The 12,143-nt window shown below is 34.4% G+C and overlaps 1 protein-coding gene across 2 annotated transcripts in view; it reads left to right on the top strand.

Annotated features, from left to right (window-relative positions):
* Positions 1-12,143, top strand: part of tyn (trynity) — an 88,761-nt gene that overhangs the window by 35,777 nt on the left and 40,841 nt on the right. The window contains exon 1 of one of the 2 annotated variants that reach the window (XM_086835436.1): positions 9,847-10,315. The exons of the other annotated variant lie outside the window; for it this stretch is intronic. The gene's annotated coding sequence lies outside the window, so the exon portion shown is untranslated. Of the gene's footprint in view, positions 1-9,846; positions 10,316-12,143 lie in introns of those variants that run through there. 2 annotated transcript variants of the gene reach the window in all.

The following is a 12,143-nucleotide window of genomic DNA, read 5'->3' as shown; positions in this document are numbered from 1 at the left end:
GTCATATTCGACCCTATAAATCATATATATTCATGATCAGCATAAAAAGGCGAATCTTTCTAGCCATCTCAAGCAAGAAATAAAAATTTTCAAAAATTTTCAAAATTTTATAAGGGGTTACATCGTTAAAATCTTCAAAAATTGGGGAAAATTTTAATTTTATTTACATTTTAAACTGAGTATGCAGATTTATAAACCTAATAAAAACTAGTATAGGACCGCTTTCCGAATTAAAATTAAAGGATTTTTGGCTTAGTTATAAATTTTTTTAATTTTGATTTGTCATTAAAATTGTCTTAGAAAAATATTGCTAAATGTTGATTCTAAAAATTTTCTTTGCTTCTAGCCAAATTTTACGGATATTTTGAAAATTTTAATAATATTTCTAACAAAATAAAGTCTGTTTTTGGAAGAATAAAAATGAACTCAAGCAAAATAAACATTCTTAAATTAAACCTTAAATCAAAAACAATCATTAAAGTTCTGCAAATATTCTGTAGTTAAAAAAACAAATACCACAATATCATGGGCCTTTTATAATATCATTCTCTATTACTAAAATTTATTAATTTACTATTTAAGGGCATTTTTGTGACAGTGTAGCAGTGCTGCTGTTTCCTTTCAAAGGCGCTAATTAGCCACGTTGGCTGATTGTGTTTTGGTAATGGCTTTTTCGGCCTTTCTGGCCGTTTTGTTTTTGTTTTTCTACTTTATTTTTGTCGGACAAACGGAATAACTGCTGCTGCTGCTGCTGCTGCCACTCGGCACCACAAAAGGTGTGAAGAGTGCCAAGGAAAGTGGTTAGAGTTAGAAGTGAGGCAGGCTTTTTGGGGCCGCCAGCCCACATGATGATGGACACCTGGAAGCGGTCCATCCGCGGGCAAAGGGGATAGGTTCACAGGAGATTGTGTAGATGCTGCAGCCAGCCGCAGTTGCACAGTTGCACAGTTGCACAGTTGCAGATGCTGACTGCAGATTGCAGATTGCAGATTGGATTGCAGACGCAGATGAGCAATGATCATGGGGATTTCTCTGGTTTATTAGCGCTAATGCCATGAATTCTGGCTAAGAGCGGTCTTAGCCCTAGTCAAAGTGGTTACAAATTCAAAGATTTAATACCTGAAATACGATTTGAGGGGCATTAAGGTATCTTTGATCAATAAATAATAGTTTTATTTATATTTATAGTGCTGCATTTTTGATCCTCCATTTATGTATTTTTTTTTGTATCAACAAAGTCTTTTGTTTTCAAGTGTATGTTTTATGAATATTTAAGAGAGGATTGTCTTAGATTTATAATTTCTTTTATAACAGCTAAATTTATAAACATTCTCCTTCTATAATCTTTTAATTATTTCTTTTTCTTAACTGTCTTCCGAACAAAGAACCCCATTAAATGATGAGGAATTCCCTTGGCAATAAATAATAACACCAACGATTTCCCAGACCATAAAATTCAGACATTTTCCAACTTCTAATACACCGAATTTTTCCCCCCTCAAAGTAAAAGAAAACAAAAGAAAAACCGGGTTATCCATCATTACATACTATATACTACGCATACAGCTCAAAGTTCTTAAATCTCAATTCTCCGTCCTCAGTTCTCGATACTCTCGCTCTCTCTCTCTTTCTTTCTCTTTCTCTCTCTCTCTGAAGCGATCAACAGCTTCCGGTTATAATGATCATGATCAAAGGGAATCCATTGACGACTCTTTGGCTTCATTGCTCGTCATTCGATGTTCTCTCATGAGCTTAATCTCGTAAAATCTCTAGTTTTGTTTTTTATTTTTATTTTTTTCTTGGGGGAATGGGACAATCAATTTCCCATTGGTGGAACTTCAACTCTAACGGTTAATGGCCGGTGCCATATCGGCGCCTCTATCTAGACTATTGGGCCAGCAGCGAATCAAAGGTAATTAACAAGAAAATCTAGTTAAATCAACAAAAGATTATTTTATTCGGTGAAAGGTTAGGATTATCATCCGGCAAACAGTGCAGGTCGCGGTAATAGAGCTTTTAATTAGAGTAAGAGTAGTGGGAAAGTAGTAAGATTGGAATTAGAAATTATAATAGGGTTTCTGTGAAACCTTTATTAATATTTATAATAATAAATTTGTATTTAATATTGAAAAGACTTAAAGACCTGGTACCTACATATATGATAAAGTAGTCTGATTTCTATAAAATTTTACACAGAATTCTAGATTAATATATAATGGCTATATATCGAATTTGAAGAAAATCTGTTTAAAACTTTAAAAGATATACTTGTTTTTTCTTAAAATTTTCTGATTGTTCCTATTGCACCTGTATATATATAGTTCACCGATTCGCCATGCTCCGACTTATATACTAGTAATATTATACAGGAGAATAACTCCATAGTTTCATTCAAATAGCTTGCTTTTCGTTCCAAAACAAATCTCGCACATCAGTGCTTATGATTCCCAACTTGTTCTGGCATCCCCGGAACGAAGTGTCTTCTGCCGGCCAAGTCTCGGGTATGTGTTGTGTTACAAAAGTTGCAAGTCATTGTTTATTATTGTTCAAAGTTAGTAACTGATCATACATACTTACTGGCCATAGATACTTACTGATCATATTTACTTACTGGTCATAGATTCTTATTAATCATAAATACTTACTGGTCATAGTTAATTACTGATCATAGTTACTTAATGTTCAAAGATACTTACTGGTCATAGATACTTACTGTTCAGAGTTACTTACTGCTCATAGATACTTACTGTTCAGAGTTACTTACTGCTCATAGATACTTACTGTTCAGAGTTACTTACTAGTCATAGATACTTACTGTTCATAGCTACTTTCTGTTCATAGTAACTGGAAAAGTAATAATTTTCTTCTTAAAATTTTCCGATCGTTCCTATGGCAGCTATATATATATATATATAGTCCACCGATTCATCATGCTCCGACATATATATTAGTAAAATGATATAGGAGAATAACTCAATAGTTTCATTCAAATAGCTTGCTCAACAAATCTCGCACATCTGTGCATATAATTCCCAACTTGTTCTAACATCCCCGGAACGAAGTGACTGCTGCCGGCCACGTATCAGATATGTGTTGTGTTTCAAAACTTGCAAGTCATTGTTTATTATTGTTCAAAGTTAGTAAATGATCATAGATACTTACTGGTCATAGACACTTACTGTTCATAGTTACTTTCTACTCATAGATACTTACTGTTCAGAATTACTTACTGGTCATAGATACTTACTGCTCATAGCCAGTTACTATTCATAGTAACTGGAAAAGTAATAATTTTTCTTCTTAAAATTTTCCGATCGTTCCTATGGCCACTATATATATGTATATATATAGTCCACCGATTCGTCATGCTCCGACATATATACTAGTAAAATTATATAGGAGAATAACTCAATAGTTTCATTTAAATAGCTTGCTCTTCGTTCTAAAACAAATCTCGCACATCTGTGCATATAATTCCCAACTTGTTCTAACATCCTCGGAACGAAGTGACTGCTGCCGGCCACGTATCAGATATGTGTTGTGTTTCAAAAGTTGCAAGTCATTGTTTATTATTGTTCAAAGTTAGTAAATGATCATAGATACTTACTGGTCATAGACACTTACTGTTCATAGTTACTTTCTACTCATAGATACTTACTGTTCAGAATTACTTACTGGTCATAGATACTTACTATTCAGAGTTACTTACTGCTCATAGATACTTACTGCTCATAGCCAGTTACTATTCATAGTAACTGGAAAAGTAATAATTTTTCTTCTTAAAATTTTCCGATCGTTCCTATGGCCACTATATATATGTATATATATAGTCCACCGATTCATCATGCTCCGACATATATATTAGTAAAATGATATAGGAGAATAACTCAATAGTTTCATTCAAATAGCTTGCTCAACAAATCTCGCACATCTGTGCATATAATTCCCAACTTGTTCTAACATCCCCGGAACGAAGTGACTGCTGCCGGCCACGTATCAGATATGTGTTGTGTTTCAAAACTTGCAAGTCATTGTTTATTATTGTTCAAAGTTAGTAAATGATCATAGATACTTACTGGTCATAGACACTTACTGTTCATAGTTACTTTCTACTCATAGATACTTACTGTTCAGAATTACTTACTGGTCATAGATGCTTACTGTTCAGAGTTACTTACTGCTAATAGATACTTACTGTTCAGAGTTACTTACTAGTCATAGATACTTACTGTTCATAGCTACTTTCTGTTCATAGTAACTGGAAAAGTAATAATTTTCTTCTTAAAATTTTCCGATCGTTCCTATGGCAGCTATATATATATATATATATATATAGTCCACCGATTCATCATGCTCCGACATATATATTAGTAAAATGATATAGGAGAATAACTCAATAGTTTCATTCAAATAGCTTGCTCAACAAATCTCGCACATCTGTGCATATAATTCCCAACTTGTTCTAACATCCCCGGAACGAAGTGACTGCTGCCGGCCACGTATCAGATATGTGTTGTGTTTCAAAACTTGCAAGTCATTGTTTATTATTGTTCAAAGTTAGTAGCTGATCATAGATACTTACTGGTTATAGATACTTACTGTTCAGAGTGACTTACTGGTCATAGATACTTACTATTCAGAGTTACTTTCTGCTAATAGATACTTACTGTTCAGAGTTACTTATTGCTCATAGATACTTACTGTTCATAGCTACTTTCTGTTCATAGTAACTGGAAAAGTAATAATTTTTCTTCTTAAAATTTTCCGATCGTTCCTATGGCAGCTCTATATATATATATATATATATATATATATTGTCCACCGATTCGTCATGCTCCGACATATATACTAGTAAAATTGTATAGGAGAATAACTCAATAGTTTCATTTAAATAGCTTGCTTTTCGTTCTAAAACAAATCTCGCACATCTGTGCATATAATTCCCAACTTGTTCTAACATCCCCGGAACGAAGTGACTGCTGCCGGCCACGTATCAGATATGTGTTGTGTTTCAAAACTTGCCAGTCATTGTTTATTATTGTTCAAAGTTAGTAAATGATCATAGATACTTACTGGTCATAGACACTTACTGCTCATAGTTACTTTCTACTCATAGATACTTACTGTTTAGAGTTACTTACTGCTCATAGATACTTACTGTTCAGAGTTACTTACTGCTCATAGATACTTACTGTTCAGAGTTACTTACTAGTCATAGATATTTACTGATCATAGCTACTTACTGTTCATAGTAACTGGAGAAGTTATAATTTTTCTCCTTAAACTTTTCCGATCGATCCTATGGCAGCTATATATATATGTATATATATAGTCCACCGATTCGCCATGCTCCGACTTATATAGTAGTAAAATTATATAGAAGAATAACTCCATAGTTTCAGTCAAAAAGCTTGCTTTTCGTTCCAAAACAAATCTCGCACATCTTTGCTTATGATTCTCAACTAGTTCTAACCTCCCCGGAACGAAGTGCCTTCTACCGGCCACGTCTCGGAAATGTGTTGTGTTACAAAAGTTGCAAGTCATTGTTTACTAGTGTTCAAAGTTAGTAACTGATCATCCATACTTACTGGTCGTAGATACTTACTGATCATAGTTACTCACTGGTCATAGATACTTACTGATCATAGTTACTTATTGATCATAGTTAATTACTGATCATAGTTGCTTACTGTTGAAAGATACTTACTGATCCTCTACATTTAACAACCGTTTCACTGGCAGTAATATAGTATACTATTCCTATTTTCACTGCGTTGCAAAATTCTGGCGGAATTTATAATACCCTGCAAGTGTATAAAAATACAAAAATATTCATTAACCGATTTGTGTGAAAAACTGGAAAATGCTGGAAACTGGCCCGCCTGCTGCCGTTTGTTGTCATAACCAGAATATCTCCGGCAATTTACGAAGATCGAAAATGCACTAGCCAGAACGAGAAGAATATCGGGAAGACTGGGCAGAATGAGAAGAAGAATGGCAGAAGAAATGCCAGAAGCCGAAGAATTGCTACTGGAAGAGAGGAGATGGCGCCCGAAAATCAAGTGAACACAACGGTGCTTCTCATATGTATATGTACATATATCCACGCATGCCTGACTATATGTACATATGCATCTGTTTGCTTGGCTCCAACAGCTGTGACACAGTGAAAATAGCAGGGAAATAAGAGGAAAAATAGGGGGGAAAACTAAAAGGGGAACCCAAAGGGTGCAGTAAGCAAAATGCTTATAGGTAATCTGAAAGATAACACATTTGTGGGAAGGTTTGTCATTGAGTTTTTAGACAACGAATTTTCAATTAAGGAGTTAAGTTAGTCGAACAATTAATTGCATAAGGCTTGTTGGTTAAAAAACTCAAAAATAGGAATGTATATTGAGAGGAAAACTTAAGAAATGTTGTTAACTTTTTATACCCTTCCTGTCATTATAATTTTAGTCAGGAGCTTGTTTCGATGTGAAGCAGTCATTTCCGACCCTATAAATCATATATATTCTTGATCAGCATCAACAGTCGAATTGATCTAGCCAAGTTCTGAAGAAAAAAATGATTTTCATATTTTTTCAAAATTTTATAAGGGGTTTCATCGTTAAAATTGTAAAAAAAAATTGATAAAAATTTAGATTTTCTTAAATTTTAAATTGAGTATGCAAATTTGTTAACCTAATAAAAACTAGCATAGGAAAGCTTTCCAAATTGAAATTAATCATTTTTTGGCTGAGCTATGAACATTTTAAACTTTGATTTGTCAAAAAAATTGCCATATAAAAATATAGATAAATATCGACTAAAGAATGGTATTCTAATTTTAGTCAGAGGCTTGTAAAACTATGAAGCAGTCATTTTCGATCATATAAAGCATATATTTCCTTGATCAGCATCAATAGGCGAATCTTTCTAGCCATCTTAGAAAAAAACTATTTTTTTTTCCATTTCTTCAAAATTTTATAGTGTTAAAAGGTCGTTAAAATTAAAAAAAAAAGGGCAAAAAATTTCTAAAATTTTATATTAATGTATGTTTATATTAAACTAATATTAATTTTAAACCCATTTCCAATTGAGAGTATTAACCAAGTCAAGGTGACAAAACTGCACCATTTACCTGTCTCATTTTAAGTGATTTCTTTACGCTTTTGCAACGCTTCTTCTGTGCGTTCCTGTTCTTCATCTGCTGCACGTTCTTCTGCTCTGCTCAATTCGTTCCGATCTTAATTACAGTTGCAACTTGTAACTTGCAACTGCAACTGTGGCAACTGCAACTGCATTTCCATCTCCAACTCCACACCTCGCTGGCATTTCTCATTCTCCTGTTATGTCAAGCTGGGCCCATTGCTGCGATTCTGACTCCACAAAGACTGAAAGACCGATTTTGATAGCGATTGATGTTGCCTTAATGAATTATGATTGCCATTGCAGTTGCACCAAAGGGGGCAGAGTGGGGGTGGGTGTGTGAGTGGGAAGGAGACAGCTAGCTTAGCAGAGCAGAGAGTAGAAGAGAATCACTGTTAGCGCAGTCTGTTAAGCAACTGTTAGGCAACGCGGGCATGGCAATGACCTGCGTGCGTGGAGCGACTTTAACTAAGTTCTCATTGCTCATTGCTCAGTGTTCACTCGAAAATACACTTGGGAAAATTATGGGGTACAAAACACACGACTCCAAAGCACTGTTAATAGTTAAAAGTTTCGCATTTTCAAGCGTTGTAATTCCCAAGTTATTATTCTGAAGGAGTAAAATTAAATTATAATGTTTTAAATATATATATGTATATTAAACTAAGAAGTATCCTTCATTAAATAACATTTTTTGCTTCTTATAAATAGGTAAATATACCTTTAAATACTATTTACAATATCTGAACTTCTTTTATGTTTAAATTACATATACATATATGTATTATAATGACCCTTGGAATTTTTTTTTTGGCAAGTGCATTAGCACCACCACGACTTACTTTAATGTTTATTTTCTTCATTTCTCGCTTCCCCTAGTTGCCTCCGCCTTCTCTCCTCTTCTCGGCAACCGTTAATGTTTAATGCAAATATGTGTTTCACATCGTCATTTCTCTTCCCGAATCCCCCATATAATCCCCTCGAGAACCCTCACCCTCGCCCTCCCTGAGTGAGTTCAAATAAAGTGCCGCTTGGTTCCGTTCCATTCCGTTCCGCACTTTTGCCGGGCGATCAAAATTTGTCCATTACCACTCTGGGCATTTAAACTTTAATGGGCGTGCCCATATAGTTTACTATATCTCTACGGTTTGGAATATCAGGTGGCAACTGTCAGAAAAAGCAACGCCCTGGGTGGTGGTTTTTATTTTAACAGCTTTATTACTCAAAGTCATACGTGTTGTCCAGTCCCCCAGTTACCCCTCCACTCCGCACAGATGATCAAAGAAACTTTCCAATTTGGAGGATTTGTGTAGGATTTTAATATTATCCTTGCTGACAAGAAGATAGATGTTTTCACAGTGACAACTTATTAATTAGAATTATGGGGGACTTGGGGGACTAGAAAGTCTAATTGAATTCATATTTTCTATTTTATTTGATAGTTTTTCCCGATAAACATTTCTATTTAAATTTAATATACAGTGATTATTAAAAAATAAATAGAATTGAAATATTTAAAATAATAATTTTAATTTTAGTAATCAAATTTTGATTAATTCTTGATTTTTTCAATAAGAAAATGTTGCCAAATTAGGATTAACAGGTTTTCTTACATGCTAACTGCTAATCATAAGACCATTATTTTATCATTATTTTATATTTAAAATGCATAATATAATTGCATACAATTCCATTTTTATAATTCTCTGTAAAGCTTTTACATCGAGGCCTCACTGTACATGCAAATCGCTGTAACTCAGCTTCTCCGTTTTCTTCTGCTGCTGCCCGCTAACAGGTGCCGTTGCAGAAGAAGGTCGCTCTGCGGCTGCTACCTCTCCCGGGCTCTCTTTCTCTCTGTCTCTGTCTCTACCTCTCTCTTTCAAGTTCAATGCTACATTGAGAAAAATAATTTATACTTTTTCTAGACAATTCTCAAAATTAAGAATAGTATTTAAAGATATACTCACAAAACGAAATTGGGAATACGAGTTATTACATTTAAATGGATGTGACTCTATTCTTTCTTCTCTATTTATATAAATTTTTAACTAATTTATAGTTAATGAATCTCTTCCAGAAACTTATAAAATTATTTAATTTTTAGTTTTGTTTCGCTCAGAGAGGGAACGAGTGCTTATGTTTTGTTTTCCAGAGCAAACTTTATTTGTTTGAATGCAAAGTAACTCAATAAATTCTCTCTGTGTATGAGTGCCCATGAACTTTACAGCGCCCGAGAGCGGGAGAGAGTTGTAAGTGGAGAGAGCAAAGAGCAGAGAGTTGTCTTTACGTACGATCGCACTATGGGGCTTATAACAAATTTTTCTGGCCAATATACGATTTTTAAATGTGGTAACATAACATTTAAGTATATATATTTTATTAACAGTTTAAAATTCACTATTTTGCATTAATTATTTATTAAATTTTGAAAAACAGCAATCATAATTTCATAATATTCATAATATTACATTTAAAAAGTATTATTTACTGCCACAAAAAGTGCTCGCTCGCCCCATTGTAGTGGCTCGCTGGAGCGTGTGAGCGTGCTGTAGAAATGGGGCTGACTTCTTTACCTTCTTTTACCTGTTGCTGCCATCTCTTTCTCCCGTTGGAGCTTTCTCTGCTCTGTTCTTGGAGGGCGCTCGCTCTCTTCTGGTTCTGCTTCCTCTATGCGCTCTGGGGGAAAGGCATAAAAGTGGCGATCCACCGCGACCAGGTGCCATTGCGCGTGAATGCAATTGAAGTGCTAACACCTCGTCCCGCTCGAGTCACAGCCTCCAACATTGTCAGTCACCAGTCATCTCACCAGCAGCAGCAGCAGCAGTCGCAGCAGCAGGCGCAGCAGCATCGGAAAACGCAGCATTAGACGCAGCAGTGTGGACAAATTGTTTCTTTTTTTTTTGTGCTCCAATCGCGTGTGTGACAAAATCCCCATCGCTACCAACACTCCTTGCGGGCTGCGTATTTTTTTTTGGCAAGTGAACCCACCCACACACCACCGACGACAAGTGAACATCTCTCAGCTCTCGTGAAAATCGCAAACAAAAAAACAACACAAAAAAACGGTGTGAAAGTGTGAAAGCAAAAAAAATATATAAAAAAAACAGAGACTAAGCCCCACGCTGAAAATAAGGATTAAAGCAGAGCCTGGAAAACTGTGCAATAAAATACTAAACGAAGAAAGAAGGTAAGAAGAATAGGCCACAAAACCAAAGAAAAATTCAAAAACAGTGTTCACTTTTTCTTCTCCTTTTTTTATTATTTATTTTTTGAAACCAAAAAAGAGTGCAAAAGGATTGATTAGATAAATAAAATAAAACACAAACAGTATCATAAAAAAAGGAAAATATTAAATATTCCAAGAAGTTCCAATAAAAAAAATATTAAATAAAATATTAAATTAAATAAAAGAGCTTCCTTATTGGGAAAGTTTTCGAAATAACAACAAACAAATTGATAAATGATCATGAAACTTTGGGAAAATAATATCACAGAAAATAAATATGGAAATAATTGCATATAAACATTTATTAATATTTAAAAATATTTGAAAATGTAAGAATACCAACCTTTATAAATATCAAAAAGTTTTGGCTTTTTAAATATACAAATATAAATATAAAATATTTCATATCACTAAAAGTACTTTAAGGATTTATGCTTTATTTCTTATGAAAACAAAAAAGTATAGTTTCCATAAAGTAATAAATAATACAAACTAAAACCATTAAGATTGATTCGTACATTTAACATAAATTTTAAATTTCTCATAAAGTAAATAACTAAAGAAGAAAAATGTGAAAAATCGAACCAACAAAGTATTTTTTGGTTCTAATATAATATATATATTTTCCTTAAAGCAATAAATAAATATAATAAATATTGGAATAAGAAATATTATTTTACTTATAACTCTAATATAAAAATAAAAATTTCCCATAAAGTAATAAGTTCTAGTCTCTCCATCTCTCTCTCTCTAAAAAAATTTATACGTAAAAAAAAGATCAGTGAAGAAAACAATTTGTGAAAGAAATGCAGCAGCTTCCTCTTTCTTTCATTCTACCATTCCTTGCTCGCATTGCTTTGTATTTTTCTTCTTTGTCATCATCATCATCATCATCATCATCATCATCATCATGATGATGATGTCTGCGATGATTGCCTCCTTTCTCGTCGTCAAAAGTGACACCTCGCGGAGTGAGTGAGTGAGTGAGCAGCCAGGAGGTCTCTTTCCCTGTGCTTCCTTCTCCATTTACACTTGTATTTGCCCCGCCAATTGTCACCTGCTCAGGAGGGTCTCTTCATGCCAGGCCCATCCTTTCCCTTTTCCCCCACCATCCATTCTGTTTTTTTTCTCTCTCTTTTCTAACCCTGAAAACGAATGACTTAGGCAACGAACTCGATTGCAGGCCAAAGACTTAGGCAACGAACTTGACGCGCAAGGCGAGGGCAAGTCAGGAATTCCATGAAAATCGGTGCGTTTTCGCATTATGCATGTGCATAGACCTTCAATTTCATTGGAAAATGCAAGAAAAGCTTTAAAGTTGAGGGTCAACTATGTTTTTTTCCCCCTCTCTCTATATATAGATATATATTTATATATATATATATATCACTGGTCTTGCTTGCGGCTTGGCAAATTTAATGCCGCTGCTCTGTTGCTGGTTGCGCTTTATATTTTCTGTTAAAGTCATTAACGCAATTAACCGTTATTACCCACCGTTGTTGCTGTCAGCGGTATGGTCACCCAATTCATTAGGAAAGCATTTAGTGCCAGAGCGGGATAGCCTACCTGCTGCAAAACTAAAATAAAACGATATATATATAAACATTTATATATATATATGTATATAGCAACAAGAAAAAGCAACGGTCCACAAAAGAGCATGAGAAACGCATTAAAAGCCACTGAGGAAAAGCAAAAAGAACTCCGTTTAAAAAAAAAATAAAAGAAAATGTGAAGAAACAGATACCAAGGGGGACAACCTGTCCCGAGAGCGACCCAACCCACCAAA

The sequence above is a fragment of the Drosophila serrata genome, unplaced genomic scaffold (genome assembly GCF_035046125.1).
Source record: "Drosophila serrata isolate PLE 108 unplaced genomic scaffold, ASM3504612v1 contig_276, whole genome shotgun sequence".
In the NCBI taxonomy this organism is placed as follows: domain Eukaryota; kingdom Metazoa; phylum Arthropoda; class Insecta; order Diptera; family Drosophilidae; genus Drosophila; species Drosophila serrata.
Note: the sequence above shows the minus strand (reverse complement) of the source record. Positions and strands in the feature narration are given on the sequence as shown.